The sequence below is a fragment of the Pseudophryne corroboree genome, chromosome 9 (genome assembly GCF_028390025.1).
Source record: "Pseudophryne corroboree isolate aPseCor3 chromosome 9, aPseCor3.hap2, whole genome shotgun sequence".
NCBI classification, from domain to species: Eukaryota; Metazoa; Chordata; class Amphibia; order Anura; family Myobatrachidae; genus Pseudophryne; species Pseudophryne corroboree.
Genome location: NC_086452.1, coordinates 429,258,022 through 429,279,335, shown reverse-complemented (window position 1 = coordinate 429,279,335; position 21,314 = coordinate 429,258,022).

Below are 21,314 nucleotides of genomic sequence, written 5' to 3'. Positions count from 1 at the left end.
CGGTCCGGGTTTTTACTGTGTAGTGGTTACAGGCTCTGTGCACGGCAGGGAATCCGGCGCTGGTTTTGTGCTCACAGTCTGTGAGGTCTGAGTGGGGCGTGGACAGCACCTGCTATATAAACCATCCTCTCAGGCTAGGCAAATGCTGCTGAATCTTTGTTTGTTAGTCAGTTCCAGAGAGTTAGCTAGTACTGTGTGACTTTGTATTTACTTGTTGCTTACTGCAAATAGGCCTTGGGATCCGGTACTTCATTCTGCCAATCCGGACCTAGCAGTAAGACTGGAGTCAGTTGTTTAACCTGCTGGGGTTCTTTTGCTATTCTGTGAACCCAGCAGGTTTGCGGCTGTACTCTCAGACCTGCTTGCTTAATCCTCCCTCACTGTGCAGGGCGTCCAGGTGTCAGTTTAGTGGCAGTAAGCTGAACCTGTGCCCTGCAAGTGGGGGTTAGGATTGTGGATACTCTCCTTGTGTCTATATTTCTATCTCTGACCAAGGAGTTTATTCCCACACCCGTTGGTAACCCTTTGGGGTTTTTTCTGTTGCTCTTAGCAACATCATTTCGGGTGCTCCACATGTTAAATCACTACATCTCGCTTCATTGTCCACTCTATTCCATCTGAGCATTCCTGACACTAGGGAGACACCCAGTTCCTGAGCCTTTGGGCTTCTCCGTTCACTTTGTGTTTATTAGTTATTCCATCACCTCTTGTGTATGTTATGTTATACTGTCTGTGAGTTCGTTTGTTTTGCATCCCTCTCTGTTCATACACCGTTCATACTCCTGTTAGCACTGGTGTGCGTAACATATTCAGCAGCCCTACTCCTGTTGAAATTTTGTGGGAATATGGAGCATACCCCTCAAAATACTTTGCAACAGGTGGTCGATCAGGTGCAGATCCTGACTCGGCAATTTAATGAGATGTCCATTAAAATGAACACCCCGCAGGCCGCTAGCGGAGCTCCCACAGCAGCAGCGGCAAGTTCAGGGGTTAAGGAGCCGAAAGTAAATCTCCCGGATCGTTTTTCTGGAGATCGCTCGCAGTTCTTTTGTTTCAAGGAGAGCTGTAAGCTATATTTCAGGCTTAGGCCCCAGTCTTCTGGGTCGGAGATTCAGCGGGTGGGCATGGTGATTTCCTTGCTACAAGGAGACCCACAGGTCTGGGCATATGGGTTGCAGCCTGACTGTCCGTCGCTTAAAAGTGTTGATTTTTTTTTTACGGCACTGGGCATTTTGTATGATGACCCTGACAAGATGGCTTCAGCCGAGGCTCAGATTACGGTCCTTAAGCAAGGGCGACGGCCAGCTGAGGTTTATAGTACGGAGTTTCGGAGGTTGGCTCATGATACCCAGTGGAATGACCCAGCCCTGAGAAACCAGTACCGAAGGGGCCTTTCTGACCAGATAAAGGACCAAATGGTACAATATCCCTCGCCTGATAGCTTAGATCAGCTCATGCAGTTATCCATCCGGGTGGATAGACGGCTGAGAGAGCGTAGGCTTGAAAGGGAGACCGCAGTTTCCTTTTTTCCCAAGGGAACCTCAGACTATGAGGAATATTCCGAGGAGCCTATGCAGATTGGGGCTACCCGCCTCTCCTCGCGTGAGAAGACGCGGAGGAGACAGCAGGGTTTGTGTTTGTACTGTGGGAATAAAGGTCATGTTGTAGTATCATGCCCAGAAAAGCCGGAAAACTTCAGGGCCTGAGGGTGATGGGAAATATCCTGTCAGGCCAGAAGTCAGAATTTCCCAAAGAGACTTTTCTCATTCCGGTGACTTTGGAGATCCTTGGCCAAACTGTCAAGACTGAGGCCTTTGTTGACAGTGGGGCGATGGGGTTTTCATGGACCGTCAATTCGCCCTGGAACACTCTGTTCCCTCAGTACCTTTGGCATCAGAGATTGAGATCTGTGGGTTAAACGGGGAACCATTGTCACAGGGTAAAATTACCTCCTGCACCAGCCAAATTCCTTTGTTTATTGGAGCCACACACTCTGAAAAATTGTCTTTCTATGTGACTGTCTGTTCTTTTGCCCCATTGGTTTTGGGGTTACCCTGGTTAAGGGCCCATAACCCTCAATTTGACTGGGTCTCGGGGGAGATTCTTAGTTGGGGTAGTGATTGTTTCAGGAGTTGCTTGAGCCTTCCAGTCAGGCTCTCGCAGCTAAGTTTGCCAGGATTGCCAGGATGTTATGCAGATTTTGCGGATGTGTTCTCCAAAAAAGTTGCAGAGGTACTACCTCCCCATCGCCCCTATGACTGTGCCATTGATTTGTTGCTGGATGCTAAGCTTCCCAAGACCAGGTTGTACTCCCTGTCATGTCCTGAGACTCAGGCTATGGCAAAGTACATTCAGGAAACTTGGCTAAGGGATTCATCAGGCCCTCACAGTCCCCAGTTGGGTCGGGGTTCTTCTTCGTGGGTAAAAAGGTTGGTTCGTTGCGACCCTGCATCGACTTCAGGGAATTGAACCGTATCACGATTAAAAACTCGTACCCACTGCCTCTCATTTCGGTTTTGTTTGACCAGCTTCGTACTGCCACCATTTTTTCTAAGATTGACCTACGCGGTGCTTACAATCTAATCCGAATAAGAGAGGGGGATGAATGGAAGACTGCCTTTAATACCCACTCAGGGCATTATGAATATTTGGTGATGCCTTTTGGGCTCTCTAATGCCCCGGCAGTCTTCCAGGAATTCATGAACGATGTGCTCAGGGAATATTTGGATAGATTCTTAGTTGTTTATCTAGATGACATCCTAATCTTCTCCCATTCCCTGGAGGAACATCGGAAGCATGTACGCTTAGTCCTCCAGAAACTCAGAGACCACCAGCTTGGGGCGAAGCTGGAGAAGTGCGAATTTGAAGTCCAGCAAATCGCATTTCTAGGGTATATTATCTCCTCAGAAGGTTTCCAAATGGAGGGTTCTAAGGTACAGGCAGTCCTGGATTGGGTGCAGCCCACTAGTTTGAAGGCGCTTCAGCGTTTTCTGGGCTTTGCAAATTTTTATAGACGATTTATCGCTGGATTTTCGTCTATAGTGGCCCCCTTGGTGGCACTCACTAAGAAAGGGGTGGATGTTGCTCACTGGTCTTGTGAGGCCAAAGCGGCCTTTGCCCGTCTCAAAAGGGCATTTGTCTCGGCCAAGGTGCTGCGACACCCAGATCCAGAGCGTCCTTTTGTGGTAGAAGTGGATGCCTCTGAGATAGGTATTGGGGCAGTGCTCTCTCAGATGGGGGTGTCTGATAATCGCCTTCATCCCTGTGCTTACTTTTCCCGTAAATTTTCGTCTGCCGAGATGAATTATGATGTGGGTAACCGGGAATTGTTGGCTATAAAGGATGCACTCGGGGAGTGGAGACACTGGCTTGAGGGGGCTAAGTTTGTGGTCTCAATTCTCACCGACCATAAGAATCTGGCGTATTTAGAGTCAGCGAAGCGGCTCAATGCCAGGCAGGCATGATGGGCTTTGTTTTTTGCTCGCTTTAATTTTTTGATAACATATCACCCTGGGTCAAAAAACATCAAGGCTGATGCGCTCTCGCGGAGTTTTGCTCCAGTCCAAGAGACCACCGAGGAGCCATTGCCCATTGTGTCCCCATCATGTATTAAAGTGGGCATTACCCAGGACCTCTTGTCATTAGTCCTTAGAGCACAGGAGCAGGCTCCTCCAGACCTTCCGGTAGGTCTCTTGTTTGTGCCTCCTAGGTTAAGACAGCGAGTGTTCCTGGAATTCCATGCCAAGAGGTCGGCAGGGCAGCCGGGTATTGCCAGAACTCGGGAGTTGCTGTCTAGGGCGGTGTGGTGGCCCTCGGTGGCTAGGGATGTGGATCAGTGGGTTCGGTCATGTGACGTTTGTGCCCGAAATAAAACTCCTAGAGGGGTTCCTGTCGGCCCATTACATCCACTCTCTATTCCATCTAAGCCATGGACCCACATTTCCATGGATTTTGTGGTGGACTTGCCCAAATCCTCGGGGATGACAGCCATTTGGGTTGTCGTGGACAGGTTCTCGAAGATGGCGCATTTCGTTCCACTGGTTGGGTTGCCATCGGCCAGACGCCTGTCTGAGTTATTTATGCAGCATGTTGTGCGCCTCCACGGGTTGCCACTTGATGTGGTTTCTGACCGTGGATCCCAGTTTGTGGCCAAATTCTGGAGGGCATTTTGTTCTGATCTCCAGATTTCTGTGAGCTTGTCGTCAGGCTACCATCCACAGTCTAATGGGCAGACTGAGAGGGTGAACCAGTCCTTGGAGCAGTTCCTCAGGTGTTATGTCTCCAAGTGTCAGACTGACTGGGTTGCTCATCTGCCCATGGCGGAGTTTGCCTATAACAATGCGGCTCACTCTGCTACAGGGATCTCTCCCTTCCTTTGTGTGTATGGGCATCATCCTAAGGCCAATTCTTTTGACCCCCTGGATTCCACGCCTGGTGGTTCCTCTGTGGTTTCGGCCCTTAGGGGTATTTGGAGGAAAGTGAAGAAAGCCCTTGTGTCTGTGTCATTAGTGACCAAAAGGGTTTTTGATAAGCGGAGAAGACCCTGCAGCTTCAAATTAGGAGACTTCGTCTGGTTGTCCACCAAGAATTTGAAGTTGAGACAGTCATCTCATAAGTTAGGTCCCCGGTTCATCGGCCCTTATAAGATCACCAGGGTTATCAATCCGGTGGCATTTCAGTTAGATCTGCCCCGTTCATTGGGTATCAATAAAACATTTAATTGTTCCCTTTTAAAACTGGCGGTTAGTAATCCTTCTGCCAGTGGAAGACCTTCTCCTATTCTGATACGGGGTCAGAGGGAGTTTGTGGTTGAAAGGGTTCTTGACTCTAAGATGGTTCGGGGTCGGCTGTCATTTTTGGTGCACTGGAAGGGGTATGGCCCAGAGGAGCGGTCGTGGGTGCGCAGTTGTGATCTTCATGCCCCCAGACTGATACGCTCTTTTTTCTCGCAGTTCCCCGATAAACCCGGTGGTAGGGGTTCTTTGACCTCTCGTCAGAGGGGGGGTACTGTTAGGATCTCCTGCTCTGTGCTGCCACGTCGCCATGGCAACCGGGAGGCAAGTGTTAGCGAAGTAACCTGAGCGCAGCTGATACTCCGGTCCGGGTTTTTACTGTGCAGTGGTTACAGGCTCTGTGCACGGCAGGGAATCCGGCGCTGGTTTTGTGCTCACAGTCTGTGAGGTCTGAGTGGGGCGTGGACTGCACCTGCTATATAAACCATCCTCTCAGGCTAGGCAAATGCTGCTGAATCTTTGTTTGTTAGTCAGTTCCAGAGAGTTAGCTAGTACTGTGTGACTTTGTATTTACTTGTTGCTTACTGCAAATAGGCCTTGGGATTCGGTACTTCATTCTGCCAATCCGGACCTAGCAGTAAGACTGGAGTCAGTTGTTTAACCTGCTGGGGTTCTTTTGCTATTCTGTGAACCCAGCAGGTTTGCGGCTGTACTCTCAGACCTGCCTGCTTAATCCTCCCTCACTGTGCAGGGCGTCCAGGTGTCAGTTTAGTGGCAGTAAGCTGAACCTGTGCCCTGCAAGTGGGGGTTAGGATTGTGGATACTCTCCTTGGGGTAAATTTACTAAGATTCGTATTTTCCCGTTTCAGGTCAAAGTTCAATCACGAATGACATCGAAAGTGTAAAACTGCAACTTTTTGAATTTGTTACGATGGATTTACTAAGCTGTCGTATTCGGGTTTTTCTTTTCTTCCGATGTCGATGTCATTCGTGTTTTTTTTGTGTTTTTTACGGCAGTGATTAGCAAAACACTGCCGACTTTTTTACAATTAATCTCGGCCGGATCTGTGTGATCCGTGCTGGGGTTCTATTTTTTTTTTTTTTTTAATTAAACACTGTAAAATTTAAAAAAAAAATTGCGTGGGGTCCCCCCTCCTAAGCATAACCAGCCTCGGGCTCTTTGAGCCGATCCTGGTTGCCGAAATATGGGGGGAAAAATGACAGGGGTTCCCCCATATTTAAGCAACCAGCATCGGGCTCTGCGCCTGGTCCTGGTCCCAAAAATACGGGGGACAAAAAGAGTAGGGGTCCCCCGTATTTTTAAAACCAGCACCGGGCTCCACTAGCTGGACAGATAATGCCACAGCCGGGGGTCACTTTTATATAGTGCCCTGCGGCCGTGGCATCAAAAATCCAACTAGTCACTCCTGGCCGGGGTACCCTGGGGGAGTGGGGACCCCTTCAATCAAGGGGTCCCCCCCCCCCCAGCCACCCAAGGGCCAGGGGTGAAGCCCGAGGCTGTCCCCCCCCCATCCAATGGGCTGCGGATGGGGAGGCTGATAGCCTTTGTTGTAAAAGAAAAGATATTGTTTTTAGTAGCAGTACTACAAGGCCCAGCAAGCCTCCCCCGCATGCTGGTACTTGGAGAACCACAAGTACCAGCATGCGACGGAAAAACGGGCCCGCTGGTACCTGTAGTACTACTACTAAAAAAATACCCAAAAAAAGACAACACACACACACCGTGAAAGTATAATTTTATTACATACATACACACATACATACATACTTACCTTAAGTTCCCACGCAGGTCGGTCCTCTTCTCCAGTAGAATCCAAGGGGTACCTGTTGAAGAAATTATACTCACGAGATCCAGGGGTCCAGGCTCCTCTGGAAATCCAGGGGTAATCCACGTACTTGAAAAAAATAACAAAACGGTGTCCCGACCACGAACTGAAAGGGGACCCATGTTTGCACATGGGTCACCTTTCCACGAATGCCAGAAACCCACTTTGACTTCTGTCTAAGTGGGTTTCTTCAGCCAATCAGGGAGCGCCACGTTGTAGCACTCTCCTGATCAGCTGTGTGCTCCTGTCCTCACTGACAGGCAGCACACGGCAGTGTTACAATGTAGCGCCTATGCGCTACATTGTAACCAATGATGGGAACTTTCTGCCCTGCGGTTGACCTAAAGTGACGTCACCGCTGAGCAGAAAGTTCCCAGCATTGGTTACAATGTAGCGCATAGGCGCTACATTGTAACACTGCCGTGTGCTGCCTGTCAGTGAGGACAGGAGCACACAGCTGATCAGGAGAGTGCTACAACGTGGCGCTCCCTGATTGGCTGAAGAAACCCACTTAGACAGAAGTCAAAGTGGGTTTCTGGCATTCGTGGAAAGGTGACCCATGTGCAAACATGGGTCCCCTTTCAGTTCGTGGTCGGGACACCGTTTTGTTATTTTTTTCAAGTACGTGGATTACCCCTGGATTTCCAGAGGAGCCTGGACCCCTGGATCTCGTGAGTATAATTTCTTCAACAGGTACCCCTTGGATTCTACTGGAGAAGAGGACCGACCTGCGTGGGAACTTAAGGTAAATATGTATGTATGTGTGTATGTATGTATGTAATAAAATTATACTTTCACGGTGTGTGTGTCTTGTCTTTTTTTGGGTATTTTTTTAGTAGTAGTACTACAGGTACCAGCGGGCCCGTTTTTCCGTCGCATGCTGGTACTTGTGGTTCTCCAAGTACCGGCATGCGGGGGAGGCTTGCTGGGCCTTGTAGTACTGCTACTAAAAACAATATCTTTTCTTTTACAACAAAGGCTATCAGCCTCCCCATCCGCAGCCCATTGGATGGGGGGGGACAGCCTCGGGCTTCACCCCTGGCCCTTGGGTGGCTGGGGGGGGGGGACCCCTTGATTGAAGGGGTCCCCACTCCCCCAGGGTACCCCGGCCAGGAGTGACTAGTTGGATTTTTGATGCCACGGCCGCAGGGCACTATATAAAAGTGACCCCCGGCTGTGGCATTATCTGTCCAGCTAGTGGAGCCCGGTGCTGGTTTTAAAAATACGGGGGACCCCTACTCTTTTTGTCCCCCGTATTTTTGGGACCAGGACCAGGCGCAGAGCCCGATGCTGGTTGCTTAAATATGGGGGAACCCCTGTCATTTTTTTCCCCATATTTCGGCAACCAGGATCGGCTCAAAGAGCCCGAGGCTGGTTATGCTTAGGAGGGGGGACCCCACGCAATTTTTTTTGAAAAAATAAGCACTTTCCCACCCCTTCCCACTGATATACATGCACGGATCTCATGGATCCGTGCATGCCTATCCAATCACGAATAAAAAAAAAAGGTCTGTTTTTTTTTAGCACTTTTTTACGAGTTGTAATTTTTCACGGCAGTGTTTGTTTTTTTTTTGCTTTGCACTTCTTAGTAAATGACCGAGATTCATACTTAAACAGCCGCGTTTTGACCGATGGTGTATTCATTCGTAATTTTTTACTTGGACTTGCAAAAAATTACGAATGCCCTCATCTCTGCCGTGATTAGTGTTTAGTAAATTACCGAGATGACACTTTGATGAAAAAACGGCATCTCGGTCAAAATCGGGAGCTTAGTAAATTTCCCCCCTTGTGTCTATATTTCTATCTCTGACCAAGGAGTTTATTCCCACACCCGTTGGTAACCCTTTGGGGGTTTTTCTGTTGCTCTTAGCAACATCATTTCGGGTGCTCCACATGTTAAATCACTACATCTCGCTTCATTGTCCGCTCTATTCCATCTGAGCATTCCTGACACTAGGGAGACACCCAGTTCCTGAGCCTTTGGGCTTCTCCGTTCACTTTGTGTTTATTAGTTATTCCATCACCTCTTGTGTATGTTATGTTATACTGTCTGTGAGTTCGTTTGTTTTGCATCCCTCCCTGTTCATACACCGGTATTCTCCTGTTAGCACTGGTGTGCGTAACACATAACTGTGTGGTAGTATATGTATAAATGTATTACTAATGTGTGGCATTATATGTATAAGGTGCTCTACTGTTTGGCGTAATGTATAGAAAGGGCAATATGGTGTGGTATAATGTGAATAAGGAGCAATTCAGTGTGGTGTAATGTGAATAAGGGGCTCTACTGTGAGGAGTAATGTATATAAGTTATAGTGGAACTACTATGTGATGTAACGTGAATTAGGGACACTATCGCATGATCAAATGTGAATAAAGGTGCAGTACTGTGTGGCGTAATTTGAATTGGGGGTACTATTGTGTGGCCATGCCCCTTGCCAGGAAATACACACACTTTTTTGGACTGTGCACCGAATGTGCACACTGTTCCTATTTAAAATATAGGGGGTAGGAAAACTTAAAATAAGGACTGCTATGGGTGAGGGGTGATGGTGCTAGGAAAGGGCTGTACTGTCAGAGGTGGAACTAGTGGTGGTGCTAGGGAGGACCAGCTAAAATCTTGCCTAGGGCATCATATTGGTTAGGGCCGGCTCTGGTAACACAATTTCCTTTGATTAATAACTTTATGGAGGGAGGGGTGACAATATAGTGACACTGGAACTTTTATTGAAGGATAATTCCTCATTGGCATGCTGGAGAATGCTGATTTCTACTCAGCAGCATATTGGGGGTCATTCTGACCTGATGGCTCGCTGCAGTTTTTCGTAGCGCAGCGTTCAGGTCAGAACTGCTCCAGCGCCGCAGTGATTGACAGGCAGAAACAGTCGCTGGGCAGGAGGGGGGCGGCACGGCGGCGTTTGGCCGCCGTTTTGTGGGTGTAGTCCGCCCAACGCAGGCGTGGCCGGACCGTGCAGGGGCGGGCCGCGGCGGCTGCGTGACGTCACGCAGCCGCTTCGACCCGGGCAGCGACGAGTAGCTCCCGGCCAGCACGCAAAAGCTTCGCTGGCCTGGAGCTACTCCTGCGATGGGGCAGGGACTGACATGCGGGGCGGGCTAGCCCTGTGCTGGGCGTCCCCCCGCATGTCTGTGTTACTGATTGTAGCTACGATCAAGTCGGAATCACCCCCATTGTTGTTCATCTGCCAAAAGAAAATAAAGAAGTAAATGATCGTATCAGTAAAATGAACACAACGAGACTACAAAGAGCTATGCAGACTGATTTGCAAACAACTCTGGGAAAAAAAAACATAGAAAGTTAGATTGTACAGTATATAACATAATCAGGTCTATACAAAATGAGAACCTACAATCATTTCCATGTATCACATCATCTGCAGAGGGGGCCTAATCTGTTAGTACGCAATGGCCGATGTTCATGCAACAGAGCGATTATTGGCAGACTGCGCAAGTGCTGCGATCACAATGCATATGCATCAAGGTGCCGCTGCAATCCCACTCGCAATGATGATTTCATGGAGAAATGTTTGACAGGAACTGACCGTTTGGAGGTGTTGACTGGGAGTGGTTGGAAAAATCCAGGCATGTCATGGCCATTTTTGTGGCGTGTATTTGCCATCAGCTGCAAGCTTGCATCGCTACTGCTGTGTGCAGTCTGCATAGCTATAGGTAGGGCCGGTGATAGGGTGTTCGGCACCTCCCTGCAAACTATAAATTTGCGCCCTCCCATATTTTACAAAGGGATAGCGTGCTGCAAAAAAGGGGTGTGGTCTCACAAGGAAGGGACGTGGCCACACAATAGTACCCCCATTTCAAATTACGCCACACAGTAGTACAATCTTATTCACATTACCCTGCACATAGTAGTGCTGTTTATACACATAATGTCCCCAGTAGAGGCACCGATTATACACATAATAGCCCTTGTAGTAGTGCCGGTTATACACATAATAGCCCTTGTAGTAGTGCCGGTTATACACATAATAGCCCTTGTAGTAGCGCCGGGTATATGCATAATAGCCCCTGTAGTAGGCGCTAGAGATGAGCGGGTTCGGTTTTACTCGGTTTTACTCGGTTCTCAAAACGGCATCTAATTGGCTCACGGATGTCACGTGTTTTGGATAGCCAATAAGATTCGGTTTTGAGAACCGAGTAAAACCGAGTAAAACCGAATCCGCTCATCTCTAGAGTAGCGCCAGTTATACGCATAATAGCCCCTGTAGTAGCGCCGGTTATACGCATAATAGACCACGTAGTAGTGCCGGTTATACGCATAATAGCCCCTGTAGTAGCACCAGTTATATGCATAATAGCCCCTGTAGTGGCGCCGGTTATATGCATAATAGACCACGTAGTAGTGCCGGTTATACGCATAATAGCCCCTGTAGTAGCGGCAGTTATACGCATAATAGCCCCTGTAGTAGCGGCGGGTATACGCATAATAGCCCCTGTAGTAGCGCCGGGTATATGCATAATAGCCACTGTAGTAGCGCCAGTTATGCGCATAATAACCCCTGTAGTAGCACCAGTTATGCGCATATTAGCCCCTGTAGTAGCGCTGGTTATACGCATAATAGACCACGTAGTAGTGCCGGTTATACGCATAATAGCCCCTGTAGTAGCACCAGTGATATGCATAATAGCCCCTGTAGTAGTGCCAGTTATACGCATAATAGCCCCTGTAGTAGCGCTGGTTATACGCATAATAGACCACATAGTAGTGCCTATACGCATGATAGCCCCTGTAGTAGCGCCGGTTATACGCATGATAGCCCCTGTAGTAGCGCTGGTTATACGCATGATAGCCCCTGTAGTAGCGCCGGTTATATGCGTGAAAACCCCTGTAGTCGTGCCGGTTAGTAATTACCCCCAATAGCCCATGTAGTAGCGCCAGTTATATGCATAATAGCCCCTGTAGTAGCGCCAGTTATATGCATAATAGCCCCTGTAGTAGCGCCGGTTATACAGAAAATAGCCCCTTTTAGTAGCGCCGGTTATATGCATAATAGCCCCTGTAGTAGTGCCAGTTATACGCATAATAGCCCCTGTAGTAGCGCCGGTTATACGCATAATAGACCACGTAGTAGTGCCGGTTATACGCATAATAGCCCCTGTAGTAGCACCAGTTATATGCATAATAGCACCTGTAGTGGCGCCAGTTATACGCATAATATCCCCTGTAGTAGCACTGGTTATACGCATAATAGACCACATAGTAGTGCCTATACGCAGGATAGCCCCTGTAAAGCGCCAGTTATACGCATAATAGCCCCTGTAGTAGCGCTGGTTATACGCATAATAGACCACATAGTAGTGCCTATACGCATGATAGCCCCTGTACTAGCGCCGGTTATACGCATGAAAGCCCCTGTAGTCGCGCCGGTTATACACATAATAGCCCCTGTAGTAGCGCCGGTTATACGCATGATAGCCCCTGTAGTAGCGCCGGTTATTCGCATGATAGCCCCTGTAGTAGCGCCGGTTGTAGTGCCGGTTATACGCATAATAGCTCATGTAGTGGGGCCAGTTATATGCATAATAGACCCTGTAGTAGCGCCGGTTATACGCATAATAGCTCATGTAGTGGGGCCAGTTATATGCATAATAGCCCCTGTAGTAGGGTCGGTTATACACATAATAGCCCCTGTAGTAGCGCCGGTTATACACATAATAGCCCCTGTAGTAGCGCCGGTTATATCCATAATAGTCCATGTAGTAGCGCCAGTTATATATAATGCCTTAAGAAGTGCAATTTATTTACAAATTATGTCCCCCCACCACACACAAACACACAAATAGATACACACAGACCCTCCAACATGACCCGCCCCACTAGGTACAAAATGCTCTGTTTCTGGACTTCCCTCTTAATTTATGATTTCCATCACCTGTGTTGAACTAGTTAAATGACAAGAAAGCTGTTTCTTCACAGGTGATGGCAATAATAAATTAAGAGGGAAGTCCAGAAACAGAGCATTTTGTACCTAGTGGGGCGGGTCATGTTGGAGGGTATGTACACACACACATATACACACACATACTGTACATACACACACACTTTCTCACTCACTCTTCTTCAACATACAGCAGTTTCTGTCCTCCTGCAACCTGGTCCCGTGTAGCTCCGCCCCTTGGTGATGTTTGGCTCCACCCGGTTGCAGTGTAGCTCCACCCCTCTGCACCATGTAGCCCCGCCTCTTTCCCGGCCAGATCACGGCCAGAATCTGTAGGGGGGTAGGGGGAAGCTTCAAGCTGCCGGCGCCGCTACCTGTCAAACGGTGTGACAGGCACAGCAGCAGCAGCAGGGATCCAGGCACAGCACAGGGATGCAGAGCAGGGAGAGCGCCTCTCCAGCCTGGTGCCTACCTGCTTTGCATCCCTTCGCTGAGCGGGTAGTGCCGGGCCTGGCTATAGGTCTACCTTTAACATTGATGTTCCTCTTTTCTTTTTGCGTATAGGCTGCACTTGTGTATGCAATTGCGAATGAGTTGGTGATGGCTCCAGTGGGTTTCCCTTTTCATTCCTGGGTGGCAGCTTCACTTGCTAACATTAGCTGCTCCGTAGCCTAGAAAATTGCAATTGTATCGCATCAGTGTACAAACATGAATTAGAGTTACATTAAAAAAGGTAGGAATCATGGGCAGGTTCTCCCAATATGTGTAACACATATGGCTGGCTGCTATTGTGCTGTGATATTCAAAGCACCAGCCTGTGGGGGAGATGTGCTAAGCCTTGGAGAAAGATAAAGTACCAGCCAATCAGCTCCTAAGCTATTTGGTTGGCAGTTTATCTCTCTCCGCTTTATCACTCTTCAAGACTTAGTACATATGCCCCTAAATAAAGCTTATTATATACATGGGATAAGGACCAGGGGTCTGGGACTCAGGATCGACAGCAAAAAGGTCGACAAACATTAGGTCGACCAAAAGGTCGACATGGAAAAAGGTCGACGTGATTTTTTTTTGTCGTTTTCTTCGTAGAGTGACCGGGAACCCCAATTAGTGCACCCCGTCCCCTCGCATGGCTCGCTTCGCTCGCCATGCTTCGGGCATGGTGCCTTCGCTCCACTACCGCTTCGCTCGGCACAGATTACCGTTCCAATCGTAGTCCACATGGATCGTTAAGTATGAAAAGGTTCCAAAAAAGAAAAAAATTGTGAAAGACTCATGTCGACCTTTTTCCATGTCGACCTTGTTCCTGTCGACCTTTTGTCCATGTCGACCTAAGGTTTGTCGACCAATTGGCGTCGACCTAAGGTTTGTCGACCTTTTTGCTGTCGATCTGGAGTCCGGATACCAGGACCAGCACCATGTCCACTTAGGGAATTAAATCCGGCCAATTGCTGGTGTTTGCTGCCTTGAAAGAAGAAGACAAATCCAGAAAATCTTCAAAAGAGTCCAAATGTAAGCAAGTCTAATTACTGCTAATAACATAACGCCATGGGTAGATGGAATATTCAGCATTAGTAGAGCATGTTTAATCCATAGGAAAATCAATTTCCAAACATGTTTAAGCCAATGGAAATTGGTGACTAATATCACGTGCGATATATTCAAAGTCATTTTTTGCTTATATTATGCCACCAATTCTCCGCTGAATGTCCAGGAAGCAGCAAATTTTCAGATATGCCTTTTCATTTTCACATTATTTGATTTTTGACGAGACCCCAGTGATTCGATCCCTTGGGTGTGGGTGCCAGTAATTAGATCAATAAAAGTTTTCTGATGGTTCATCGTAAAGTGAGTGAGGTTTAAGCAGGGGTATTTTTGAAATATTTCAATATGCTTCCCATTCGTCGGACATGATGGTAGTACCAGGGGCAACGTGATGATGAATGATGGCACCAGGGGTGTAGCCATAACTTTGTGGGCCCCATAGCAACATTTTGAAGGGGCCCCTGTCCCACTGCAGCAGTTGTTGCTTTTATGCCTCATAATAGTTCCCTAGTTCATTTTCTAAACCATAGTAGTGAATTAATGTTATGGCCCATAGTATTATCCTAGTTTATTTTATGAATTATAATAGTGCCCTAGTTCATTTTATGAACCATAGTAATGCCTTAGTTAATGTTACATCCCATAGTAGGGCTGTCATTTATTTTATGAACCATCGTAGTGCCCTAGTTCATATTATGTCACATAGTAGGGCAGCCAGTACACATTATGCCACACAGTATCCCCAATTCACATTGAGACATAAGCCAAACAACCAAGGCCCAACCACAGGATTTACGTAATTTTTATATCAAGCGGGAGCATGGTTTCCATTGAGTAATCGGACTCTGTATCTGCGATGTCCCTCAACAACGTCTTGTTGATTTTAAATGAACTGCCTTGGACCACCCATCGGTTGGACTTCATTCTATGCCCAATTGCAAACCTCATGCAAATAATTGCGCCAATCCACCAATGTTTGATTAGTGAGATGACCAATCAGAGTTTGTCCCAAAGATCCTTTGACCAAAGGTAATTGATCGTCAAGCCATCCTTGGTTTTAATTTTAGTATGCAATTTTCTGTCTCTGCATACTGTAGCAAAGAATGACTGAAGTTCCTTGTCATGTCGCTGCTTTTACATGACCATTTATGACTGTGTTTTTTACAGAACTGTGGTGGTTACACTTTCAACAATGTATGACACAGTAGGTTGTGACAATTGCACAGTTATTGACCATTGAAGCGTAAATCGTACCTTGACAACCCACAGTTCCATCGCACAAACTCCCTGTTGTGGTTGAACATCTTCAGGCCAACTTATCAACCCATTGTTCAGTACAAATTCCGTGACTTCGACTTCAGTGACTGTTTCTGCACAAAAGTCGTGTAAAGAGAGTTCTCTTCCTTGAAACGCCAGTTTGAAAACGGCTGCTCTCCCTCTTCTACTACTCGTCACTGTAATAAAATTCCACCGTATTCCAGCCATGACCAACTGCCACTTATCTTCCAACTGTCATTTGCCCTTACCACTAACCTGACCCTGCTCATATGACATGCTCTTGACCCCTTTTCTCTTACTTGCCTATGTCATGTAATTTGCTCCCTGCGGTGTTGACATGCTTTACTAATACTAGAGTAATATACCAGGAAAGCTATTTCAGTGTCGGCAAAAATATAGAAAGAAATGGTTGAATTCTAATTTGTTTTCTTTCTTCTTTTTTTGTGTGGAAATTCTGGGCCTAATTCAGACCTGATCGCTGTGCTGCTAATATTGTTGTCCTGCGATCAGATAGTCGCCGCCCGAGGGGAGTGCATATTCGCCAGACAAATGTGCGATCGCACGTGTACACCGAGCTGCTAAAAATCCCTCAGTCAGCGGACAGCTGCAAATCCGTTTGCATCGCTCTCACCAGTGAATGGTTTTTACCAGTGTGTGCAGTCTGTGCGCAACCCAGGACTTAGGGGGACATGTACTAAGCAGTGATAAAAGTGGAGAAGTGAGCCAGTGGAGAAGTTGCCCATGGCAACCAATCAGCATTGACGTAACATTTATCATTTGCATACTTTAAAAATATACATAGCAGCTGATTGGTTGCCATGACTGCTTAGTACATGTCCCCCGTACTCCTACAGTGCGATCTGAACGGGCTGATCGGAGCCGGAGGTGACGTCACACATCCTCCCTGAAAACGCTTGGGCGCGCCTGCGTTTTCCCTGACACTCCCAAAACACGGTCAGTTAACACCCCCAAATGGCCTCTTCCTGTCAATCAGCATGCAAATGGCTGTGCGATTAGAATTTTTGCACCAGCCTGTCGCTGACCGGCGATGCCTGTTCTTTGCCGATGCGCATGTGCATTGTGGTGCATACGCATGCACAGTTAATCGCTGATTGCCCGCTGTGCGAAAATACCCAGCAGCGATCAGATTTGAATCACCCCCTATGTAAGAAATGCTATAGAAATAATCACATAATATTGAAATGCTAACAATTGGTTTACCTACTTATGTCAAAGTCTAACTTTTTTTAATTAATATGCTCTAAGGTATATAAAGGTCCATGGGGGTCATTCTGAGTTGATCGTAGCTGTGCTAAATTTAGCACAACTACGATCATTCACACTGACATGCGGGGGGACGCCCGGCACAGGACTAGTCCGCCCCGCATGTCAGTGCCCCCCACCCCCTCCCCGCAGAATTGCAAAGGCATCGCACAGCGGCGATGCCTTTGCACTTCAAGAGTAGCTCCCGACCAGCGCAGCTTTAGCGTGCTGGTCGGGAGCTACTCGTCGCTCCCCGGCCTGTAGCGGCTGCGTGTGACGTCACGCAGCCGCCACGGATCGCCCCCCAATGGTCCGGCCATGCCCCCTAAATGGCGGCTTAACGCCGCTGTCCAGCCACCTCCCACCCAGCGACCGCCTCTGCTTCAGAGGCGATCGCTAGGCAACGACGACTGCCATGCGCCGGCACACTGCGACGTCGGCGCATGCACAGTTCCGACCCAATCGCTGCACTGCGAGAAACTGCAGCGAGCGATCGGGTCGGAATGTCCCCACCATGTACTAAGTGGAAAAAAGGGGGAAAAACAGTAAAGACAGAGAAAATCCCTGTACATACCGCTTCTCAGTATGTACTAAAGTGCTAACAGCAGGCTACAATATCGGCATTGCACCTGGGTCACTTACCCCTGACATAAGTACCTATTCCTGCGATATGCCTCTGCAATGGCAGTGGAACACCCACAACAACACACCAAATCGCACCCAAATTACCTGAATTTTGCCCCAAAATTGTATACTTTTGTTCACAGTCCCATATCAAAATAAGTGATCTTGGGGTAACTGCGGGTGAACCCCAAAAGTGTTAGGGACTTGCTCGATAGAGGTGACCTCGACGCGGTGAGCAAGCCCGTATCATTGGCCAATTATATGCTAACAACCTCTTAGTATATTATATACTTTAATTTATAGTAATGATTGTATAGTGCATCTGCACCCATTTCTTCCCCTGTATTACCATAAAATCTCAGCAGATAGCACCTTTCATTACAACCACTAGGGTGTGCAGTCTAGACCCATTTCCTCTGTATAGTCTATACTATGGCCCTCATTCCGAGTTGATCGGTCGCAAGGCGAATTTAGCAGAGTTACACACGCTAAGCCGCCGCCTACTGGGAGTGTATCTTAGCATCTTAAAATTGCGACCGATGTATTCGCAATATTGCGAGCACAAACTACTTAGCAGTTTTAGAGTAGCTCCAGACTTACTCTGCCTGTGCGATCAGTTCAGTGCTTGTCGTTCCTGGTTTGACGTCACAAACACACCCAGCGTTCGCCCAACCACTCCCCCGTTTCTCCGGCCACTCCTGCGTTTTTTTCGGAAACGGTAGCGTTTTCAGCCACACGCCCATAAAACGCCGTGTTTCCGCCCAGTAACACCCATTTCCTGTCAATCACATTACGTTCGCCGGAGCGATGAGAAAGCCGTGAGTAAAAATACTTTCTTCATAGCAAAGATACTTGGCGCAGTCGCAGTGCGAATATTGCGCATGCGCACTAAGCGGAATTTCACTGCGATGCGATGAAAAATACCGAGCGAACGACTCGGAATGAGGGCCTATGTGTATAAATACACACCTGAAGTCTGAGATTACTTCATTCTGACTAGCACCCCTCCCCCACCTACCAAACTGATTTTAAGCAGGGACCTACATCTGACTGCACATCAATGATTCAGGCGTAATACAAAGTAAGTCCTATTATTTTCATACAGTGTCAGTCTATTTGGGGGTAAGCATTGGGACGTGGGGTCCCCTGAACTGTTCTGTCTGGGCCACTCCAGGGCATCACACCCTAACACTTATAGTCACTATTTTTTCACTACCTCCTAAGTGTGTCATTTTATCCATGTATTTTTTTCACCCACTTTATATCTAATTTTAAAACACTTTCTACACTCCGTAACTACCTATGCTTCTCTTATACTTTATTACACCTCACGATTTTCCACTAGTGTGATGCCTTGGGGGGGTTCATGGCTGGGCTGATTTGGGGGTGCCCTGCATCCCAGTGTGAACCCCAAAAGTGTTAGGGACTTGCTCGATAGAGGTGACCTCGACGCGGTGAGCAAGCCCGTATCATTGGCCAATTATATGCTAACAACCTCTTAGTATATTATATACTGTAATTTATAGTAATGATTGTATAGTGCATCTGCACCCATTTCTTCCCCTGTATTCAGGGCCGTTTCTAGACAATTTGGCTCCCAGTGCGAGATTTCAAAATGCGCCCCCCCCCCCCCCCCATTGGTATAAAAAAAATTGCGTGCCCCCCCCCCCCCCCCCCCCCATATAGCCAGAAAAAAAGCATGCGCTCCCGACAAGGCTGTGTGGCCTGATTAAAATGGGCGTGGTCTCATTTCAGTGGGCGCGGCCTCGTCTGATATCACACCCACCACTGGGGGAAAAAATAAAAATGAAAAAGTCCCCTTTTTACACATTACACCAGGCAAGTGTCCCCATATTACACAGTGCGGCAGGCAGGTGTCCCCATTTTACAAAGTGCGGCAGGCAGGTGTCCACATTTAACAAAGTGCGGCAGGCAGGTGTCCCCATTTAACAAAGTGCGGCAGGCAGGTGTCCCCATTTAACAAAGTGCGGCAGGCAGGTGTCCCCATTTTACACAGTACGGTAAGCAGATATCCCCATTTTACACTGTACGCAGGCAGGTGTCCCCATTTTACACAGTACGCAGGCACGTGCCCCCATTTTACACAGTACGCAGGCACGTGCCCCCATTTTACACAGTACGCAGGCACGTGCCCCCATTTTACACAGTGCGGCAGGTATCCCCATTTTACACAGTACGCAGGCATGTGTCCCCATTTTACACAGTACGCAGGCACGTGCCCCCATTTTACACAGTACGCAGGCACGTGCCCCCATTTTACACAGTACGCAGGCACGTGCCCCCATTTTACACAGTACGCAGGCACGTGCCCCCATTTTACACAGTGCGGCAGGTATCCCCATTTTACACAGTACGCAGGCATGTGTCCCCATTTTACACAGTGCGGTAGATATCCCCATTTTACACAGTGCGGTAGGTATCCCCATTTTATACAGTGCGGCAGGTGCCCCCATTTTACACAGTGCGGCAGGTGCCCCCATTTTATACAGTGCGGCAGGTATCCCCATTTTATACAGTGCGGCAGGTATCCCCATTTTACACAGTGCGGCAGGTATCCCCATTTTATACAGTGCGGCAGGTGCCCCCATTTTACACAGTGCGGCAGGTGCCCCCATTTTACACAGTGCGGCAGGTGCCCCCATTTTACACAGTGCGGCAGGTGCCCCCATTTTACACAGTGCGGCAGGTGCCCCCATTTTACACAGTGCGGCAGGTGCCCCCATTTTACACAGTGCGGCAGGTATCACCATTTTACACAGTGCGGCAGGTATCACCATTTTACACAGTGCGGCAGGTGTCAAGTGGGGAGAGAGAGAGAGAGAAAGAGAATACTTACAACTTGCCGCCGGCCGGCCGCCTCCTCCGTCGATGGTTATCTTCTCCAGTCCTCTCCTCACTCTCTCTTCCACCCGAGCGCTCCTGCTCGGGGGGCGGGGCTTCGCGGAATGACGCGTTTGCGTCGTGACGTCACGACGCAAACGCGTCATTCCGCGAAGCCCCGCCCCCCGAGCAGGAGCGCTCGGGGGGAGAGAGAGGGAGGAGAGGAGTAGTCACGAAGTGCCGCGGCGGGCGCCCCGTGCGGTTGCACGGCTCGCCCGCCGCTAGAAACGGCACTGCCTGTATTACCATAAAATCTCAGCAGATAGCACCTTTCATTACAACCACTAGGGTGTGCAGTCTATACCCATTTCCTCGGTAACTGCGGCATAGCCATCGTCGCCAGCAGTCTACAAAATATTGTTTAGGAATATACAAAACAAGTGTTATGGAAACAAACAGTTTGGTAGAAATGTGAGTCAGTCATTGGCAAATGCAGGGGGGGGGTTTCAGTTGCCCTGAAACCCCCCATCACCACAGCATGGATAGTAGCCACTATATGCAGTATAACGGGCAGATTGGAGTTACTGCACATGCCCAGTAGCGGCAGATTTTCCTACCAAGTCTGCCGCGTGTGTCTGTAGATCTGAGCATTCAGTCATCGCACCAGAGACAGAATCTGGTAAATTACTGACAGTGATCATTGGGCATGCGTATGTCTGATGTACTGTATTACATACACTGCACTGTGTTTGGGGCAGACTATATCCTGTTACATGATAATTATGCATCCCTCATGGGCTGGCTACAATCTCTAAAAAATCAAACATTTGGAAACCCCCCTCCAGAAATCCTACGTTTGCCCCTGACCATAATGTACAGTATCTGTGAGGGCTGAATTTGGTTCGCCTTCCCTATTTGTTAAAGGATACTCACTGACATTAAAGAGTTAACTCCTACAGAAAAATCAAACGTCAAACTATTTATAAACTATTTCTGGAATTGAACAAAAACACCATGCATAATATATAGAGCAGTTTGCGTACCTGCTAACATTGGGCCTAATTCAGATCTGATCACAGCAGCAAATTTGTTAGCAAATGGGCAAAAAGGCTGCGATCGCTTGTGCAGCCCTGCTATGCTAAAAATGTTTTGTGTAAAACAAGTCTAGCCCTAGACATACGTACCTGGTGCGATGATTTCAGCGATGCAGGTCCTGGAATTGACGTCAGACATCCGCCCTCCAAACGCCTTGACATGCCTGCGTTCGCCGAACC